General features: G+C 39.5%; 1 protein-coding gene across 7 annotated transcripts in view; it reads left to right on the top strand.

The window, feature by feature from the left end:
• PKP4 (plakophilin 4) overlaps positions 1-22,512 on the top strand; it is a 252,775-nt gene that overhangs the window by 22,680 nt on the left and 207,583 nt on the right. The window contains exons 1-2 of one of the 7 annotated variants that reach the window (XM_073807685.1): positions 12,263-12,282; positions 12,728-12,897. The exons of 5 other annotated variants lie outside the window; for them this stretch is intronic. The gene's annotated coding sequence lies outside the window, so the exon portion shown is untranslated. Of the gene's footprint in view, positions 1-12,262; positions 12,283-12,727; positions 12,898-21,093; positions 21,217-22,512 lie in introns of those variants that run through there. One more of the 7 variants, XM_073807686.1, reaches the window with a different exon arrangement.

Below are 22,512 nucleotides of genomic sequence, written 5' to 3'. Positions count from 1 at the left end.
TTGTCTTATTTTTCTTTTTCTGTTAGTAGGAGTTACTTAAGCGGTATTATTTTTTTTCAACCTTTCAGCTCTTCAACAATTTAGATGTTAAATAGTAGCTAACTTTTAAATGTAGCATAAATTTAAATTTTTCTTTTTCTTGGTATTTTCCTGTTTAAGTTTCCATAGGCAGTTTGACATTTTTGTACTTAAAATGAGAATTTCGATGTATTTATCAATCATGAAAAGAATTCAACTAATAGCAACTGTTTTAAGGGAAAAAAACTTCATTAACCTATAACAGGTGGTAATCCTACTCTGTCATTGATGAGAGCTGAATAAGAGTTCATAAGTATTAATTACGCTTTGATTTATTATTTAGTCTCTGACTTACTGTATGACCCAGACAAATAGTTCTTTTCCAAGTCATGAAGTGGAAATGTATTTCTGAAGCATTTATGATTTCTTTTGGATTTATGCAAATTTTGTACTTCCCTCTCCTTGTCTTTTTTCTTTTTAATTGAAACATAGTTCATTTACAATATTAATTTCAGGTGTATGTAGTGATTCAGTATTTACAGATTATATTCCATTTTATATTTTTTAAATAAATTTATTTATTTTATTTATTTTTATTTTTGTAAAATAAAAATACAACATAAAGACCCAACCTGTGTTGGGTCTTCGTTGCTGCACGCAGGCTTTCTCTAGTTGTAGCGAAGCAGGGGCTACTCTTCATTGCGGTGCATGGGCTCCTCATTGTGGTGGCTTCTCTTGTTGTGGAGCACGGGCTCTAGGTGCACGGGCTTCAGTAGTTGCAGCACGCGGGCTCAGTAGTTGTGGCTCATGGGCTCTAGAGTGCAGGGTCAGTAGTTGTGGCTTGTGGGCTCTAGAGTGCAGGGTCAGTAGTTGTGGCTTGCGGGCTCTAGAGTGCAGGCTGAGTAGTTGTGGCTTGCAGGCTCTAGAGTGCAGGGTCAGTAGTTGTGGCGCACGGACTTAGTTGCTCCGTGGCATGTGGGATCTTCCTGGACCGGGGCTTGAACCCGTGTCCCTTGCATTGGCAGGTGGATTCTTCATCACTGCGCCACCAGGGAAGCCCCCATTTAATGTTATTACAAAATAATGGCTGTATTTTCCTGTGCTGTACAATATATCCCTGTTGCTTATTTATTTTATACACAGTAGTTTGTATCTCTTAATCCCATACCCCTCTCTTACCCCTCGTCCCCCTCCCTGCTGGTGACCACTAGTTTGTTCTCTATATCTGTGAGTCTGTTTCTGTTTTGTTATATACATTCGTTTTATTTTTTATATTCCACATGTAAGTAATAACATAGAGTATTTGTCTTTCTCTGTCTGACTTATTTCACTAAGAATAATACCCTCTAGGTCTATCCACAGTGATGCAAATGGCAAAACTTCATTTTTTATGGTTGAGTAATATTCCAGTGTGTGTGTGTGTGTGTACGTACACATACATACATATACTGCATCTTCTTTATCCATTCATCGGTTGATGGACACTTGGGTTGCTTCTTTACTTGCCTTATTCTTTACCCCAGTTTCTCTTTGTATCTTCAGGGAGAGAAATTTCAGCTCATTTCTCATGTTTACTTGATTTAATGTTGAAATCCAGGGTCTGCCCATAACTTGGCTTCTCAGTTTTGTTTCAGCTCTAAGCGTCAACCAGGGCTGCCCATGTGGCTTCAGTCTTCATCTTTCAGATCTCTCCTTTGTCAGCTCAGGAGAATGTCAGAAAGAGAGGAATTCTGTCTTCTCAAACTTTAGCTCAGAACTGCTATTGCTTCACAGAGAGAGCCAAGTAGACTTCTGTATCTCTATGTCCTTTTAAAGTAACTAGCAGCTTTTAAAATTTGCCTCCTATACAGAATTTTTGTTTGCAAATACCTATTCTTACACAAAACCACCTAATAAAATGGCTAGTATTTCATTAGAGAGAGGGAAAAAAAGCACCCCAAGATGTTTAAAGAAAAATTATATGAACAGGAAATTAACAAAATTTTAAAACCAAAAATTGAAGTGCTTTTAAAAATTGAGATATAATTCACATAACAATTCAGTGGCTTTTAGTACATTTACAGAGTTGGGCAATCATCACCATCTAATTACAAAACATTTTCACCCCCAAAATAAACCCCATACCTGTTAATTAGTCATTCCCCATTTCCTCCCCCCACCCCCATCCCCGGGAACCACTTGTTTACTTCCTTTATGGATTTGCCAGTTCTGGACATTTCATATAAATAGAATCATACAATATGTGAACTTTTGTGTCAGGCCGCTTAGCATAGTACTTTCAAGATTCATCCATATTGTAGCACAAATCAGTATTTCATTCCATTTTATGACTGAATAATATTGTATTGTTTGGACAGACCACCTTTTGCTTATCCTGCATCAGCTGATAGAACCTGGGTTTTCATTTTTTGGCTATTAAGAAAATGCTGCTGTGAACATTCATGTGTGTTTTTACATAAACACGTTTTCAGTTCTTCTCGATATATACCTAGGAGTGGAATTGCTGGTGCATATGGTAACTCTCTGTTTAACTTTCTGAGTTACTGTCAGGCTGTGTCCAAAACAGCTGCACTGTTTTACTTTCCCACCAGCAGTATGTGAGGGTTCCTGTCCTCTACATTCTCACCAACACTTGGTATTGTCTGTCTTTAATTATAGACTTTCCTAATGGATATACGGTGATAACTCATTGTTTGATTTATATTTCCCTAATGACTGATGACATTGGAGCATATTTTCATATGCTTATTGGCTATTTGTATGTCTTTGGAAAAATGTCTATTCAATTCCTTGCCTATTTTTAGATTGGCTTATTTCAAATGCTTTTATTACAAGTATGTGATTACTTTTGGGGAAAGGAAATTTTGTAGGAATGAATGATAATGTATGGGTAAAATACATGGAGAACTGACTATCACATAACACATGAAAAGCAAAACTGGTTATACTAATTAACATTACTCACCCATATGTATTATTGAAATGGTGCCAAATTAGTTTATAGCTTTAGTGTCAGATTTTAAAACATCGTCGTGAATGGTAGTGATATTTTACTATATTCTACTTAGAGCAATATCGATAAAGTTTGTAGATTTCTTAAATGGGGTCTGTCATGCCTTAATTATCTATCTGTGCTTCTAATATATATCCACGAGCCATGTTTAGCTGTGTTTAAATTTAAATTAATTAAAATTAAAACCTCAGTTCCTCAGTCACACTGGCTGCGTTTCAAGTGCTTGATAGCCACACATGGCTAGTGGCTGCCACACAGGACGGCACAAATATACATTTCCATCATCACCGGAAGTTCAGTTAGGTGGTGATGGTCTAGAATTATTTCATTGTTTTCCTCAAGTGCCAGATCTTTAAAAGGAAAAAATACAGTGCCATTTGATCAGGTTGCTTCAGTACTTACATGACTGACCACTGCTCTGAGATAAAGACTGAAAGCCTGACTATGATCTACGAGGCCTTGCGTGACCTGCCTTCCTCTCTAAGCAGAAGTTCCAAACTGGCAGCCTGTCCTGCACACAAGTCCAAATTTCAAGCTTCTCTTAAAATAATAGTCATTGTTTATTGAGTACTTATTATATGGAGGAACCATTCTAAGCATTTTATGTGAATTAATTCATTTAATTCTCACAAAAACCCAGCGGAGCCAGGGATTAATAGCTCTATTTTACAGAAGAGAACACATAGAAACACAAAACAGTGAAGTATGTCATCTAGAGATACACAGCTAGGAAGTGACAGAGCTGGAATTTCAGTCCTGGGCAATTACTCTAGACCCCATGCTCATATCCACTCTCTGTGCTGCCTGAGATAGGCTCTCAGTGTAACCCATAACACTGTTGTTCAGAATTTCATATTCATTTGTAGGATTGTTTGATTGAAGTCTCCCCCCCACCCACAAGCAAGTTGTAAGTTCCATGAAGGTACTGTAAATCCTATGAGGGAGGATCTGTGTCCTTTCCCCCTTTATCATTGTGTTTTTAGAGCTCTTTATTAGCATCTGACATGTACTAGGTGGTTGGTGTATATTTGTTGAAAGAATAAATCAAAGTGGTCTGACATGACTCATCTCTGAGCTTGAACATGAGATCACAACCTTTTAGAAGCAAAGACGTTTAATCCTTTAGTTCATTATCATTTGTAAAATTGGGGAATGATATTGAAATTTCTATAAAGCAAGTTGGATTCTAATATAAAAAATGTGTAACTTCATAATGGTTAGAGATTTGTTTTTGTAGTTTTGTTTTGATCACGAGTATGAGAATAGGTATTAATTAGCTTATGTTCAGTAACAGCCATCCATTATGTCAATAATTAAAATACAGTGGGATATGCAATCTAATTAAGGTTATGTTTATAGTAACTTGTTATTTTAATTTATTTAAAACTTAAACAACATTCATATTTTATTACCAAAAGAATACATATTCTGATTTGGGCCACATTGAATTTTTTATTTCTAATTAAATCTATGTAATCATTAAGAGTGGAGTTCCAACTAAAAGCATTACAAAAATGGAATTTGATAAGGAGAATTGTATTTTTGGCATTTAATTTATAATCATAGTAAAATTACTTTGAAGATACTTGGCAGCTCAGTTTCTAAATTTTTACTTTTGTGATAGGTTATAATTTTAACTAGTTTCTTCCTATTTGAATATGTTTGATATGATATAAAAAGAGAATTTTATTAAGTTATATGAAGTATGGAGACAATATTAATTGTGTCATAAAAAAGTAGAATGTTTTTTCCTTTGAGGTTATTAAAGTAACCTTGAATAAGGTGAAGTCAAGAAATTTAAACAAAATATGACTGAACATTTTCCATTATATCTAATGGATTTTTTTGAGAGCTAATTGTTTAGTGGCAGTGTAGCACTGAGTTTTAGGTGAGACTAGAGACTTAAAGCACAAACTTTTGAATGACTGTGAGATCCCTAAGACCTACAGATCTCATCCAGCTGTTTGAGCAGTGTTGCAGCTTGCTAAGAGCTGTGGGTTTCAAGTATAGGGTGGGGTTTAGAACAAAGTGGCCCATATTCCAAATCCAGCTCTTCTCAACTAAACCATAAGGCAGAGAATTGATTAAATAAAGCATAATAAATTAATACCTGCTACATGGCAAACTGAATTTGGGAAGTAGTCTAGAAAGATACTTGAAAGATACACCTTTTAGCAACATGCCATCATCATGAAGTATAGAATAACGGTGATTGAAAGCCATTCTATTTGCTTGGGATGGTCCCTCTTGAATGTGGAAAGCTCGAGGCTGGATCATAGACAGTGCATGAGTCCAGTGACAGTCCTTGTAGGTTGAGTAACGTTATTTGGGCACTGATCGTTTCAGTCATAGCTGTGCATGCAAAGAATGGTTATTGTCAGAATTACGGTAACGTTTTAAACACAAAAGTATCTTCCGTGTAACTTGTATATAACTTCATAGTCATATACCTGTTTCCAGCCCTGTGATACATGCCTTAGGAAATGTTACATCAACATCCTTATATATGGTATAACTGTAAACAAGGGTGGGACAGAGAACACTGAGAAGTGGCTGGAACATGGAGTTTATGACACAGTGTGGTTCAGCCTGTAGTAGTGATTACAGCACGAGCCTGTGAGCTTTGTGTAATAGTTAAAAGCAGGTGACATAGTGGAGCCTTAAGGCCATAAATGGGACATTTAAACTGGCACAAAGCCTTTTTAAAAGCGCCCTTGTGGGGGCTTCCCTGGTGGCACAGTGGTTAAGAATCCACCTGCCAATGCAGTAGACACGGGTTCGAGCCCTGGTCCGGGAAGATCCCACATACCGCAGAGCAGCTAAGCCCGTGCGCCACAACTACTGAGCCTGCGCGCCTAGAGCCTGTGCTCCACAACGAGAAGCCACCGCAGTGAGCAAACCACGCACCACAACGCAGAGTACCTCCCGCTCGCCGCAACTAAAAGAAAGCCCGCACACAGCAACGAGGACCCAATGCACCCAAAGTAAAATAATTTTATTTTTTAAAAAAAGATGCACTATTAAACAAAAAAGTGCATTTGTCTGAACCATACAATGGTTCTGTATATTTTCTTTCATTTTCTTTTTAGATTTTTTTTTTTACATCTTTATTGGAGTGTAATTGCTTTACAATGGTGTGTTAGTTTCTGCTTTATATCAAAGTGAATCAGTTATACATATACATATGTTCCCATATCTCTTCCCTCTTGTGTCTCCCTCCCTCCCAACCTCCCTATCCCACCGCTCCAGGCAGTCACAAAGCACCCAGCTGATCTCCCTGTGCTATGCGGCTGCTTCCCACTAGCTATCTACCTTACGTTTGGTAGTGTATATATGTCCATGCCTCTCTCTCACTTTGTCACAGCTTACCCTTCCCCCTCCCCATATCCTCAAGTCCATTCTCTAGTAGGTCTGTGTCTTTATTCCTGTCTTACCCCTAGGTTCTTCATGACATTCTTTTTTCTTAAATTCCATATATGTGTGTTAGTATACGGTATTTGTCTTTCTCTTTCTGACTTACTTCACTCTGTATGACAGATTCTAGGTCTATCCACCTCATTACAAATAGCTCAATTTCATTTCTTTTAATGGCTGAGTAATATTCCATTGTATATATATGCCACATCTTCTTTATCCATTCATCCGATGATGGACACTTAGGTTGTTTTTATCTGCTGGCTATTGTAAATAGAGCTGCAATGAACATTTTGGTACATGACTCTTTTTGAATTATGGTTTTCTCAGGGTATATGCCCAGTAGTGGGATTGCTGGGTCATATGGTAGTTCTATTTGTAGTCTTTTAAGGAACCTCCATACTGTTCTCCACAGTGGCTGTATCAATTTACATTCCCACCAACAGTGCAAGGAGGTTCCCTTTTCTCCACACCCTCTCCAGCATTTATTGTTTGTAGATTTTTTGATGATGGCCATTCTGACTGGTGTGAGATGATATCTCATTGTAGTTTTGATTTGCATTTCTCTAACGATTAATGACGTTGAGCATTCTTTCATGTGTTTGTTGGCAGTCTGTATATCTTCTTTGGAGAAATGTCTATTTAGGTCTTCTGCCCATTTTTGGATTGGGTTGTTTGTATTTTTGTTATTGAGCTGCATGAGCTGCTTATAAATTTTGGAGATGAATCCTTTGTCAGTTGCTTCATTTGCAAATATTTTCTCCCATTCTGAGGGTTGTCTTCTGGTCTTGTTTATGGTTTCCTTTACTGTGCAAAAACTTTGAAGTTTCGTTAGGTCCCATTTGTTTATTTTTGTTTTTATTTCCATTTCTCCAGGAGATGGGTCAAAAAGGATCTTGCTGTGATTTATGTCATAGAGTGTTCTGCCTATGTTTTCCTCTAAGAGTTTGATAGTTTCTGTCCTTACATTTAGGTCTTTAATCCATTTTGAGCTTATTTTTGTGTATAGTGTTAGGGAGTGATCTAATCTCATACTTGTACATGTACCTGTCCAGTTTTCCCAGCACCACTTATTGAAGAGGCTGTCCTTTCTCCACTGTACATTCCTGCCTCCTTTATCAAAGATAAGGTGACCATATGTGCATGGGTTTCTCTCTGGGCTTTCTATCCTGTTCCATTGATCTATCTTTCTGTTTTTGTGCCAGTACCATACTGTCTTGATTACTGTAGCTTTGTAGTATAGTCTGAAGTCAGGGAGCCTGATTCCTCCAGCTCCGTTTTTCGTTCTCAAGATTGCTTTTGCTATTCGGCGTCTTTTGTGTTTCCGTACAAATTGTGAAATTTTTTGTTCTAGTTCTGTGAAAAATGCCAGTGGTAGTTTGGGATTGCATTGGGATTGCATTGAATCTGTAGATTGCTTTGGGCAGTAGAGTCATTTTCACAATGTTGATTCTTCCAATCCAAGGACATGGTATATCTCTCCATCTATTTGTATCATCTTTAATTTTTTTCATCAGTGTCTTATAATTTTCTGCATACAGGTCTTTTGTCTCCTTAGGTAGGGTTATTCCTAGATATTTTATTCTTTTTGTTGCAGTGGTAAATGGGAGTGTTTTCTTGATTTCACTTTCAGATTTTTCATCATTAGTGTATAGGAATGCCAGAGATTTCTGTGCATTAACTTTGTATCCTGCTACTTTACCAAATTCATTGATTAGCTCTAGTAGTTTTCTGGTAGCATCTTTAGGATTCTCTATGTATAGTATCGTGTCATCTGCCAACAGTGACAGCTTTACTTCTTCTTTTCCGATTTGGATTCCTTTTATTTCTTTTTCTTCTCTGATTGCTGTGGCTAAAACTTCCAAAACTATGTTGAATAAGACTGGTGAGAGTGGGCAACCTTATCGTGTTCCTGATCTTAGTGGAAATGGTTTCAGTTTTTCACCATTGAGGACGATGTTGGCTGTGGGTTTGTCATATATGGCCTTTATTATGTTGAGGAAAGTTCCCTCTATGCCTACTTTCTGGAGGGTTTTTATCATAAATGGGTGTTGAATTTTGTCGAAAGCTTTCTCTGCATCTATTGAGATGCTCATATGGTTTTTCTCCTTCAGTTTGTTAATATAGTATATCACGTTGATTGATTTGCGTATATTGAGGAATCCTTGCATTCCTGGAATAAACCCCACTTGATCATGGTGTATGATCCTTTAATGTGCTGTTGGATTCTGTTTGCTAGTATTTTGTTGAGGATTTTTGCATCTATGTTCATCAGTGATATTGGCCTGTAGTTTTCTTTCTTTGTGACATCCTTGTCTGGTTTTGGAATCAGGGTGACGGTGGCCTCATAGAATGAGTTTGGGAGTGTTCCTCCCTCTGCTATATTTTGGAAGAGTTTGAGAAGGATAGGTGTTATCTCTTCTCTAAATGTTTGATAAAATTCGCCTGTGAAGCCACCTGGTCTTGGGCTTTTGTTTGTTGGAAGATTTTTAATCACAGTTTCAATTTCAGTGCTTGTGATTGGTCTGTTCATATTTTCTCTTTCTTCCTGATTCAGTCTTGGCAGGTTGTGCATTTCTAAGAATTTGTCCATTTCTTCCAGGTTGTCCATTTTATTGGCATAGAGTTGCTTGTAGTAATCTCTCATGGTCTTTTGTATTTCTGCAGTGTCAGTTGTTACTTCTCCTTTTTCATTTCTAATTCTATTGATTTGAGTCTAGACCCTTTTTTTCTTGATGAGTCTGGCTAATGGTTTATCAATTATGTTTATCTTCTCAAAGAACCAGCGTTTAGTTTTATTGATCTTTGCTATCGTTTCCTTCATTTATTTCTGATCTGGTTTTTATGATTTCTTTCCTTCTGCTAACTTTGGGGGTTTTTTGTTCTTCTTTCTCTAATTGCTTTCGGTGCAAGGTTAGGTTGTTTATTCGACGTGTTTCCTGTTTCTTAAGGTAGGTTTGTATTGCTATAAACTTCCCTCTTAGAACTGCTTTTGCTGCAGCCCATAGATTTTGGGTCGTCTTGCCTCCATTGTCATTTGTTTCTAGGTATTTTTTAATTTCCTCTTTGATTTCTTCAGTGATCACTTCGTTATTAAGTAGTGTATTGTTTAGCCTCCATGTGTTTGTATTTTTTACAGATCTTTTCCTGTAATTGATATCGAGTCTCATAGCGTTGTGGTCAGAAAAGATACTTGATACAATTTCAATTTTCTTAAATTTACGAAGGCTTGATTTGTGGCCCAAGACATGATCTATCCTGGAGAATGTTCCATGAGCACTGGAGAAAAATGTGTATTCTGTTGTTTTTGGATGGAATGTCCTATAAATATCAATTAAGTCCATCTTGTTTAAGGTATCATTTAAAGCTTGTGTTTCCTTATTTATTTTCATTTTGGATGATCTGTCTATTGGTGAAAGTGGGGTGTTAAAGTCCCCTACTATGAATGTGTTACTGTCGATTTCCCCTTTTATGGCTGTTTGTATTTGCCGTATGTATTGCCGTATGTATTGAGGTGTTCCTATGTTGGGTATTTACAATCGTTACATCTTCTTCTTGGATCGATCCCTTGTCATTACGTAGTGTCCTTCTTTGTCTCTTCTAACAGTCTTTATTTTAAAGTCTATTTTGTCTGATATGAGAATTGCTACTCCAGCTTACTTTTGGTTTCCATTTGCATGAAATATCTTTTTCCATCCCCTACTTTCATTCTGTATGTGTTTCTAGGTCTGAAGTGGGTCTCTTGTAGACAACAAATATATGGGTCTTGTTTTTGTATCCATTCAGCCAGTCTGTGTCTTTCGGTGGGAGCATTTAGTCCATTTACATTTAAGGTAATTATCGATATGTGTGTTCCTATTCCCATTTTCTTAATTGTTTTGGGTTCGTTATTGTGGGTCTTTTCCTTCTCTTTTGTTTCTTGCCTAGAGTAGTTCCTTTAGCAGTTGTTGTAAAGCTGGTTTGGTGGTGCTGAACTCTCTCAGCTTTTGCTTGTCTGTAAAGGTTTTAATTTCTCCATCAAATCTGAATGAGATCCTTGCTGGGTAGAGTAATCTTGCTTGCAGGTTTTTCTCCTTCATCACTTTAAATATGTCCTGCCAGTCCCTTCTGGTTCGCAGAGTTTCTGCTGAAAGATCAGCTGTTAACCTTATGGGGATTCCCTTGTGTGTTATTTGTTGTTTTTCCCTTGCTGCTTTTAATATTTTTTTTTGTATTTAATTTTTGACAGTTTGATTAATATGGGTCTTGGCGTGTTTCTCCTTGTATTTATCCTGTATGGGACTCTCTGTGCTTCCTGGACTTGACTATTTCCTTTCCCATATTAGGGAAGTTTTCAACTCTAATCTCTTCACATATTTTCTCAGTCCCTTTTTTTTCTCTTCTTCTTCTGGAACCCCTATAATTCGAATGTTGGTGCGTTTAATGTTGTCCCAGAGGTCTCTGAGACTGTCCTCAGTTCTTTTCATTCTTCTTTCTTTATTCTGCTCTGCAGTAGTTATTTCCACTATTTTATATTCCAGGTCACTTATCCGTTCTTCTTTTTCAGTTATTCTGCTATTGATCCCATCTAGAGTATTTTTAATTTCATTTATTATGCTGTTCATCATTGTTTGTTTCATCTTTAGTTTTTCTAGGTCCTTGTTAAATGTTTCTTGCATTTTGTCCATTCTATTTCCAAGATTTTGGATCATCTTTACTATCATTATTCTGAATTCTTTTTCGGGTAGACTGCCTATTTCCTCTTCATTTGTTAGGTCTGGTGGGTTTTTATCTTGCTCCTTCATCTGCTGTGTGTTTTTCTGTCTTCTCATTTTGCTTATCTTACTGTATTTGGGGTCTCCTTTTTGCAGGCTGCAGGTTCGTAGTTCCCGTTGTTTTTGGTGTCTGTCCCCAGTGGCTAAGGTTGGTTCAGTGGGTTGTGTAGGCTTCCTGGTGGAGGGGACTAGTGCCTGTGTTCTGGTGGATGAGGCTGGATCTTATCTCTCTGGTGGGCAGGTCCATGTCTGGTGTTGTTTTGGTGTGTCTGTGGACGTATTATGATTTTAGGCAGCCTCTCTGCTAATGGGTGGGGTTGTGTTCCTGTCTTGCCAGTTGTTTGGCATAGGATGTCCAGCACTGTAGCTTGCTGGTCGTTGAGTGAAGCTGGGTGCTGGTGTTGAGATGGAGATTTCTGGGAGATTTTCACCGTTTGATGTTACGTGGAGCTGGGAGGTCTCTTGTGGACCAGTGTCCTGAAGTTGGCTCTCCCACCTCAGAGGCACAGCAGTGACTCCTGGCTGCAGCACCAAGAGCCTTTCATCCACACAGCTCAGAATAAAAGGGAGAAAAAGTAGAAACAATTAGTAGAAGTAGTAAGAAAGAAAGAAAGCAGGGAGGGAGGGAGGAAGGAAGGAGGGAGGGAAGGAAGGAAAAAAAGAAAGAAAGAAGATAAACTAAAATAAAGTAAGATAAAATAAAATAAAGTTATTAAAATAAAAAAAATATTAAGAGAAAAAAAAGAAAAAAAAAAGAAAAGAGAAAAAACGGACGGATAGAACCCTAGGACAAATGGTGGAAGCAAAGCTATACAGACAAAAATCTCACACAGAAGCATACACATACACACTCACAAAAAGAGGAAAAGGAGAAAAAAATCATAAGTCTTGCTCTCAAAGTCCACCTCCTTCATTTGGGATGATTGGTTGTCTATTCATGTATTCCACAGATGCAGGGTACATCAAGTTGATTGTGGAGCTTTAATCCGCTGCTTCTGAGGCTGCTGGGAGAGATTTCCTTTTCCCTTTTTTGTTCTCACAGCTCCCAGGGACTCACCTTTGGATTTGGCCCCACCTCTGCATGTACGTCGCTGGAGGGCGTCTGTTCTTCGCTCAGACAGGACGGGGTTAAAGGAGCCACTGATGCGGGGGCTGTGGCTCACTCAGGCCGGGGGTGGGGGGGAGGGGCACGATGTGGGGCGAGCCTGCGGCGGCAGAGGCTAGTCTGACGTTGCACCAGCCCGAGGCGTGCTATGCATTCTCCCGGGGGAGTTGTCCCTGGATCCCGGGACCCTGGCAGTGGCGGGCTGCACAGGCGCCCCAGAAGGGGGATGTGGATAGTAACGTGACACAGGCTTCCTGGTGGCGGCAGCAGCAGCCTTAGCATCTCCTGCCCGTCTCTGGGGTCTGTGCTTTTACCCGCGGCTCGCGCCCATCTCTGGAGCTCCTTTAAGAAGCGCTCTTAATCCCCTCTCCTTGCGCACCAGGAAACAAAGAGAGAAGAAAAAGTCTCTTTCCTCTTTGGCAGGTCCAGACTTTTCCCCGGACTTCATCCCGTCTAGCCGTGTTGCACTAACCCCCTGCAGGCTGTGTTTACGTCCCCAAGCCCAGTCCTCTCCCTGCGCTCCGACCGAAGCCCGAGCCTCAACTTCCAGCCCCGTCCGCCCCGGCGGGTGAGCAGACAAGCCTCTCGGGCTGGTGAGTGCCGGTCGGCCCTGATCCTCTGTGCAGGAATCTCTTCACTTTGCCCTCCACACCCCTGTTGCTGTGCTCTCCTCCGCGGCTCCAAAGCTTTCCCCCTCCGCCACCCGCAGTCTCCACCCACGAAGGGGCTTCCTAGTGTGTGGAAACCTTTCCTCCTTCACAGCTCCCTCCCACTGGTGCAGGTCCCGTCCCTATCCTTTTGTCTCTGTTTATTCTTTTTTCTTTTGCCCTACCCAGGTACGTGGGGGTTTCTTGCCTTTTGGGAGGTCTGAGGTCTTCTGGCAGCGTTCAGTAGGTGTTCTGTAGGAGTTGATCGACGTGCAGATGTATTTCTGGTGTATCTGTGGGGAGGAAGGTGATCTCTGCGTCTTACTCTTCCGCCATCTTCCCGGAAGCCCGGTTCTGTATATTTTCTTATTTACCAGTTGTCTTCACCATCATCTTTGTACGTATACAATATTATCATCGTATATGTTTTACACACCAGGAAATGGACTGAAAGATTATCTGTGACTTGCCTAGGATCTTGAGGCTAGTAAGTAGTGGAATGGGAATCCAAAGCTTAGTTTTCTGATGTAAAAAGAAAATGCCTGTGTTTGACCGTGCTGCTGTTGTGAGTTAAATGTGAGTGATGTCCTATGTAGAAAGCACCTATGGGTTTAGAGTTTTGTTTTGTTCAGGTATAATGTTTATATAATTTTTCAAGTTAAATTTTGATAGATTTGTGCTAAAAGAATTTGAGTGTTGGAATAGTTTCTGCAGATACTGTTCCACACTTTTTTTCTTTATACGTTTTTATTGCCGAGTAAAGACATTGCACTATCCCACTGCCAGGCACAGTCCTGGCTCAGGGGAACTCAGTGATGTCAAATGAATGAATGAAAAGCAAAGATTTGGCCAATGTTTGTGTCATGTAAATACGGTGATGAAATATAACGTGTATGATAAATTAAGTAGAAAACTCCTGAGATATGCCTAAATCATAAATGAAAAGGTTGATTTGTTTCTTCAGTTAGGGAATTATTCACTTCTGAAGTCGTTCCACAGGATCAGATCATCTTCTAGGTAGACCCTCCACAGTTTTCAGTTTCTTCCCTCTACCCAGAAATTTATCACTGCTACCCACTCGATCCTTCCTAACTATTTTACAGTAGATTTCTGTACACATGTGCTACAAATCAAATTTCACATTCTCATGAAACCAGATTATAAAAATATTTTTGAGGGAGAGATGTAAGATGCAGATAGGGTATAAAATTAAAAAACATATAAAAGCTTAATTTAACAAATATTTGTTTACCCTGCAGTGTGATTGGGGCATCCTCTTCTTTAGCATTCACTAGCACACGTTATCCTTACTGGAATTCCTTCACCTTCTCAGCACTTCCTTCGTCTTCTTCAGAGATGACTCTTCACTTTGTCTTCCTCTGACAACTGAGGCTTCTCCAGAGATGGTGCCTTGCTGAATTCACATACGTACCACGTGCACTTTCCTTATTTTATTTTTTTCTGTACCACTTAACATTGTCCCACCAATGTGAGGAAGCATCCACAAAGAAGAAGGGATCACCCCTGACCCTGTCTTGACCCTGTTGGAAGCTCCCTGTCTCACTGATATCCAGGTATCCAATATATGGTAGGATATGGTAGACAGCTTTTAAGATAGCCTCCTGTGATCCCTCCTTCCTGGAATTCATACCTTTCCCTTGAACAGGGTCTAAAATTATTATTCACTTCTAATAAATTCAGTATTCCTTAGGAGGGTGGAACGTCACTTCTAAGAACAGCAGTGTTATCAATATCATGGTCCTTGACAGCTTTGTACTGAAAGAACTTAGAATTTGCTTCTGAGTCAGGAAAAGGACAAGGCCTGTTTACAAAGAGCTGTCCAAAAGGTATCTGGAAACAGATAAGAACAGGAGAGCCAGGCACTGTCCTTCAAAAGAAGACTTGTCTCCACTTCTGTTGACTACCTTAGCAGTCTTCGAGAAGGCATTACATCTCTCTGAGCCATTATTTTCTCATCTCTACAATGGCTGGAGTTGAACTTTAGGATTTTGCTAAATCTCTTCAGTTCACATTCTCTACATCCAGATATCTAATATTTTGCTTTTTGATAAGGATGTTTAATTTACAACAAAAAAAAGTCTCATCCAGGTAGAGTGAAGTTAGTTTTTTCCTTCAGAAACCTTATGTCATAGGTATGAAATTTATATACCATCTTAAATCTTCTGATGTTATTTTATTGGATATTAGCATATCTGGGTGTCCCTTTTGAGTTACTGTTTACAGTAACTTCCTAGAGTTATACTTTTTATAGTTGTGAAGGCAATTTTTTTTTTTAATAGGTTAAACCATTGCAATTAGGGTAAATTCGAAATTCCTTCCTTTGGCCCAAAGTCTGCTTTCCTTTTTATTTATTTATTTGTTCTTTGTTTGTTTGGGGGGTTTTTTGGCTGTGTTGGGTCTTCGTTGCTGCGCGTGGACTTTCTCTAGTTGTGGCGAGCAGGCGCTACTCTTCGTTGCAGTGCGCTGGCTTCTCATTGTCATGGCTTCTCTTGTGGAGCACAGGCTCTAGGCACACAGGCTTCAGTAGTTTGGCACATGAGCTCAGTAGTTGTGGCTCGTGGGCTCTAGAGCACAGGTTCAGTAGTTGTGGCACATGGGCTTAGTTACTCCGCGGCATGTGGGATCTTCCCAGACCAAGGCTCGAACCCATGTCTCCTGCATTGGCAGGTGGATTCTTAACCACTGCGCCTTCAGGGAAGCCCGTATGAAGGCAATTTTAATGCGGTCACACTATCTTAATCTTTTTGAGTTTGCTCCTGACAAATGAAAAAGGTTTCTGAAGCTAAAAATTACTTGCTGGGGAAAATATGTGTCCCTTTCTGTACACTACATGTATTATATTTTGTTCCTCCTGTGGAGTTGGCATGGCATGCCTGAAAACCGTCTCTGTGCTCTAAAATGTTCCTGGTATCTAATAATGGCACTTGAAATACTGGTGCAGGTTCTCCTGCCCCTTTGGCTGCCTGCCTTAGCAGGACTCAGGCAGATGGTTTTTTGCCATGAGGTCTCTTTTCTGAGCCCCTTCCCACTCAGATCTCCAAGTTTTATTAACCCGTTCTTTTCAGCGTCAGGTTATCAGAAGCTAAATTCTACTCACTACATATAAGCTCATGTGGTTTACAAAATTTTCTTGCCTTTGGGAATCAGTGGAAATAATTTTTAAAGCAATGTTTATCAAATAAGGCAAAAGTAGATATGGTAAAAATATAATTATGTCCAGCAAAACTTTAACAAGGTATAGTAGGAAGACATTAATGTGAGGGGAGTCTGGATTCCTCAGGTTTGGTTCGCATGCTGATGATCTCTGAATCCCTTGTCAGGGCTCTCGCCCAACCCCCAGCCCCGCCTTCTTTGAGATAACACCTAACAATATGAATCATTTTTCTTCAGCTGTCAGTCATTATTAAGGATTAATAATTAGGAGACATCTCAAATTGTGTTTTTAAATTGATGCATTAGAAATGCTAGATCAAACAGCTGGATTTACTTTAAATATTTTCAGTCAATTTAAGAGTGTGCAAATCACTAGTAACAGATGGCATCTACCTAGGATTTTTGAAGGGTGAAATTGGGATACTTGTAGCCAGAATGTGTGAATTTAGCTTATGAACAGTTATTGGGCCAGCAGGTTGGTATCACTGTGCACATAGTGATGCAAGGGGACTTAGGGCATTAGCTGTCCACCTTTCTTTCCTGCTAGGCTACTGGTACCTATGTGATAACAGACCTGGTTACCAAATCAAAAAACAATAAAAAGCTTTGGAGGGAAAGCAAATATGATATCTGCAGGCAAATATGTTTACTAGAATGTTTTGAGGGGGTTAAAACATACGTAAGTAAAGTATATGTATTTTTGTATACTTTCAAAAAAACAAATTTCCACTTTAAAAAAATTATTTATTTTTGGCTGCGTTGGGTTTTTGTTGCTGTGTGCGGGCTTTCTCTAGTTGTGGCGAGCGGGGGCTACTCTTCTTTGTGGTGCGTGGGCTTCTTATTGCGGTGGCTCCTCATTGCAGAGCATGGGCTCTAGGCGCATGGGCTTCAGTAGTTGTGGCACGCGGGCTCAGTAGTTGTGGCTCGCCGGCTCTAGAGCGCAAGTTCAGTAGTTGTGGCTCATGGGCCTAGTTGCTTTGCGGCATGTGGGATCTCCCCAGACCAGGGCTCGAACCCATGTCCTCTGGATTGGCAGGTGGATTCTTAAGCACTGCACCACCAGGAAAGCCCCCAAAGTTCCACTTTTAATGGCTGTTTTTAAAAATTGCTGTTGGGCTTTACCTGGTGATAATAGCTGATTTGTCAATAGGGAGTTGAAGTTTGGAAGTGGGAAATAGTAAGTTGGAATAAGGATGTATTTTTCTGGAGGAAGAAATGCAAATAGCAGTGCTCCTCAGGAGTCAGTGTAGGGGATGGTTTTAAACATCCATTTAATCTGTCTTGAGGAGGGCATGAGTGTCTAGGTTTCCAGTAGTGAACACTCTAGAAGACTGACGAAACTGCCTTCATTTGTTCTCCTCACTTCTATTTGTTCTCCCCACTTTGCTCACATTGCTAATCTTTATTTTGTACAAAATTTCTAGTTGGACTTTAGTGAGGGTTGAGTTATTCATACACGTCGGCTGGTGGCACTTTGTCATCATTGGTCTGGGCCAAGCCAGTGTTTTATTTATTGATTCTCTGTTATCACCATCCCCTACATATTCCCCCCACCCCATTACCACGGGCACTAGTCTAATGTGGCTAGTGCATTTCTTTTTGTTTGTATGTGCTCTTGTATAATGTATATTTTATATTATGTAAACTGTTACATAAACGGTATTGTTCTCCTTCAGTTAATGTTTTTGCTCAGCAGTTTATTTTAAAGATTTGTCTCTGATCCTGTGTGAATATTACCTTGATTCTGACTATAGTTGGGTATTTTGTGATGTACATTCATCCAGTTTTACTTCTCCTGTGATGGGGATTCAGATTGCTTCAACCTCCACATCATCACAAAGTGGGTTGCCTGTCCCTTGGGACCTGTGTGACAATTTCTTTGGGAACTATGTCTAGGATTATGATTGCTGGGTCATAGACTGGTGAGTGCATTTAATTTGCATAAGTCATACCTGATGGTCTCTAGAATGGCTGCCTCCACTTGGCATGGTATGGCTTTCTGATTTTTGCCAGGGTATCAGGTATAAAATATCTCACTCTTAGTTTGCATTTCTCTGACTATGGGTGAACTTCATCATCCCTTCATCTGCTTGTTATTTGGGGGACGGTATCGTCTTCTGTAAATTTTTTGTGTATAGGTTTTTTTTTGTTTTTTTTTTTTGCGATACGCGGGCCTCTTACTGTTGTGGTCTCTCCCGTTGCGGAGCACAGGCTCTGGACGTGCAGGTTCAGCGGCCATGGCTCACGGGCCTAGCCGCTCCGCAGCATGTGGGATCTTCCCGGACCGGGGCACGAACCCGTGTCCCCTGCATCGGCAGGTGGACTCTCAACCACTGCGCCACCAGGGAAGCCCTGTGTATAGCTTTTGCCCATTTTTCTGTTGGGATTCCCATCTTTTGTTGATTTGAGGAACATTATCATATTCTGGATATTAGTCCATTATTGGGGCATTGCAGAAATCTTCTGATCTCTCATTCTCATCTGCCTGTTAATTTTATCCATGGAAAAGACACTCTTAAATGTGCTTTCAAAAAAATTTTTTTTCTTACTTGTGGCTTGTAGGTTTAAGTCCTTCCCTACTAGGTTTCAAAGATGTTCTCCGACATTCTCTTCTTTTAACTTTATAGTTTACCTTTTACAGTTTGGCTTTCTTCCATCTGGAGTTCACATTGTGTCCCACTGCCCTGATTAAAAGGTTTCAAGGGACCTAAGTTATCTACGGAGTGTAGCCAGAGCACTCAGAGGGCATATGAAGCCTCTCAAGGTCTGTCGCACACATTTCTTCTCATTTGGATGTGTCCGCACTGTTTCCATGCCTTGGCTATTGTAAATAGCGCTGCTGTGAACATTGGGGTGCATGTATCTTTTCGAGTTTTCTCTGGATATGTGCCCAGGAGTAGGATTGTTGAATCATATGGCAACTCTATTTTTAGTTTTTTAAGGAACCTCCATACTGGTTTCCATAGTGGCTGTATCAATTTACATTTCCACCAGCAGTGCAGGAGGGTTCCCTTTTCTCCATACCCTCTCCAGCATTTATTATTTGTAGATTTTTTAACGATGGCCATTCTGCCTGGTGTGAGGTGGTACCTCATTGTAGTTTTGATTTGCATTTCTCTAACAGTGGTGTTGAGCATCTTTTCATGTGCTTATTAGCCATCAGTATGCCTTCTTTGGAGAAATGTCTATTTAGGTCTTCTGCCCTTTTTTCAATTGGGTTGTTTGTTTTTTTTGTTGCTGAGTTTTATGAGCTGTTTGTATGTTTTGGAAATTAAGCCCTTGTTGGTCACATTGTTTGCAAATATTTTCTCTCCTTACATAGTTTCTCTTTTCATTTTGTTTATGGTTTCCTTTGCTGTGCAAAAGCCTGTACATTTGGTTAGGTCCTATTTATTTATTTTTGCTTTTATTTCTATTGCCTTGAGAGACTGACCTATGAAAACACTGGTACGAAAAATTAAATCACCATTAATTGTTTGCATTATTTTGACTCACCATTATTGATTTACCATGGAGCCAAGTAGTCTTTTGTCTTTCTTTTTGTATGTATCCTCCAGTGGAAACACTTGCCTCATTTTTCCATTTTCTTAATTTTGTTCTGATCTGTGGCTGAATCTTCCCCATACCCTCCTTCAGCCTCTTATTGCCATTTTCCATGTGGTGGTCAGTCTAGCAGATAACAATTGTGTTTCATTGTTTTCTTTTGACCCACCCTTGGGGCCAGCCCTTCTCTCTTCCTGCTCCAGACCGGGCTTGTTGCTCTCCAGGGCTGCTTCACGATGTCATTGCACCTGAGTAACCCTCATCGAGGGACTGAAGGAATCCCTGACACTCCAGCATGCTGGGAGATAAATTCACTGATACGATGACGTTAGCAAACATGGGCATTTGAGAAGGTCTCAGAAGGCCTCTAGTCCCTATAGGTGTCAAGCACTTGCTGCTGACAATGAGCATGGTTCAGCCTAGCCTTCTGATCTGTGTGTGCCTGCTCATTTGTTGACACATTTCTTGATGTCTCAGGATGCTAGTCTAGCTCTGACCATTGGTTTCCTCTTTCCCACTTCCCCTCTCCCCACCCTGTGTACATCCCTTCTCAATCTTCTTTCTTTCTCCTGTGTGATAATTGATTGCACTGCTAACATTTTTTTGGTCTTTTGGGAAGAAAGGAATGGAATCCAGGGGTGCAAGATTCATTTAAAATGAGATTGACATTTTCAGACTTTGGGAAGTAGGCAGACTCTTACTATTATAAAAGTCGGATCATTTTCTTTTTGAAATTTGGGAACTTTAAGTGATTCACTGATGAAGAGGGAAAAACTGTTTGCACTCAGCATATTTCTCATTATACCACTCAAGATGCTCATCTGTTACACTACTTGAAGCATTTTGCTCTGTTTTCAGCACTCTGGGACAAGAGGTTATATGTTTTCATTATGTGCATTGTGAAAATCATTTCACCGCAGCTCTAAAATTGTTTTTTTTAAATTGTAGAATGGGAAATGAGTTCTGTTTAAAACAAAAAAGACTTCTTAGTAGCAAAAAAATGTGACCTTTATACAGTCTTACCTGAAGTTTATTTGAAATATCAACTGTGCCAAAAATATGCTGTGAACTAGCAAGTTATTTGCAATAATGTGAATAAGTAACTTAAAATATACCTTAGTTATTTGAAGATAGATGAGCAAATTATGAGCCTGATATGTCTGATTAATAACATTAAGGATGATTTCTTTTGGAATAAAATGTTTGAACGACACAATCACAGATAGTAAAAACACTTTAAAATATGGTAGATTGCTTTCATTATTCAGTTTTTTTATTTAGATTTTTTAATATGAAAATTTCTGAACGAACTGCAAAGACTTTTTTTTTTTTTTTTTTTTGCGGTACGCGGGCCTCTCACTGTTGTGGCCTCGCCCGTTGCGGAGCACAGGCTCCAGATGCACAGGCTCAGCGGCCATGGCTCACGGGCCCAGCCGCTCCGTGGCATATGGGATCTTCCCGGACCAGGGCACGAACCTGTGTCTCCTGCATCGGCAGGCGGACTCTCAACCACTGCGCCACCAGGGAAGCCCTGCAAAGACTTTTGAGGTATGAAATACTCTCATTGTAGATAAAATGCATTTAATGTTTCTTTTAATTTGTAAGTAAACAGTTATGATTTTGTAAAACCAACTAAAAGTTTTAGTTTTGCAATTTGCTTATCCTTTAAATTTGAGCAGATATTTTAACTGCTTTGAGCCTATTTTGTTATCGATGAAGTCAAGGTAATTCCTACCTCTAGGATTTTTGTTTGTTTGTTTTTTTAAATTCAGTGAGATGAAATAAATGGCCATTCTATTTTTTTTAAGTTTTGCCTTTTTAGTAATAAAAGAAAACTATTAAAACAATATGGTACCAGTTGTTGAGACTGACAAAGATTGGAAAGAATGATAGAACCTCGTACCGACGAGGGTCAGTGACACCAGCTCACATTGCCACGACTCTTCTAAAGAGGAAGTTGGCACTAGGCATCAACAGCCTTCAAAAATCCAGAAAGTACATTTGGTCCACAACGTCTAATGTACTGTAAGGCAGTTATCACTCAAGTGGACAAAGACTGTTTTCTGCTGAGTTATTTAGAAAATTAAAAACTATACATCAAAATATTAAGCTAAGGGGGAGAGGAGGTGGGGAAGGGATGGGCTGGGAGTTTGGGGTTAGCAGATGCTAACAAGATGAACAACAAGATCCTACTGTGTAGCACAGGGAACTCTATTCAGTATCCTGTGATAAACCATAATGGAAAAGAATATAAAAATGTATATATATGTATAACTGAATCACTTTGCTGTACAGCAGAAATTAATACAACATTGTAAATCAACTATACTTCAATAAAAATACCCACGTGTTTTAAAATTAAAAAGGAGAGGTGTATATACATATTTTTAACCTTTGTTTCAGTAAATGGATACCAGTTTAATCATATCTTTTTAAATTGACTGCAATGATATGTGAACTTTTTCTGTTCTCTGTGTGGCTACATTTGTGTTTATACATTTTTGAGTGTCCCTCCTTCTTCCTTGGCTCTTTGCCTAGTTTATAGCTCCAAGTTCCCTTCCCTTTTGCCTGCTTTTCCTACTCCTCTTTAGTTCCTTTGCTTTTGCTTACCCAGTACTAGATATAAATCATGTAAGAAAATTAATACTGACTGAGGAGAAGTTATCTTCTTTTTTAAAAAAAAATTATCTTCCAGCTCTTTAAAGTGTGACTGTAGAAAATGGTCTGCCATTTTTTCTGGAAACATACAGGGTGGTGGTTAAGCGTTTAGGAGTCGATTAGACCTTGGCTTGAATCCAGACTGTGTCACCTGCCCGGTGTGTGACCTTATGCAAGTTAACTTCT

Source organism: Tursiops truncatus, chromosome 7 (assembly GCF_011762595.2).
Source record: "Tursiops truncatus isolate mTurTru1 chromosome 7, mTurTru1.mat.Y, whole genome shotgun sequence".
NCBI classification, from domain to species: domain Eukaryota; kingdom Metazoa; phylum Chordata; class Mammalia; order Artiodactyla; family Delphinidae; genus Tursiops; species Tursiops truncatus.
Note: the sequence above shows the minus strand (reverse complement) of the source record. Positions and strands in the feature narration are given on the sequence as shown.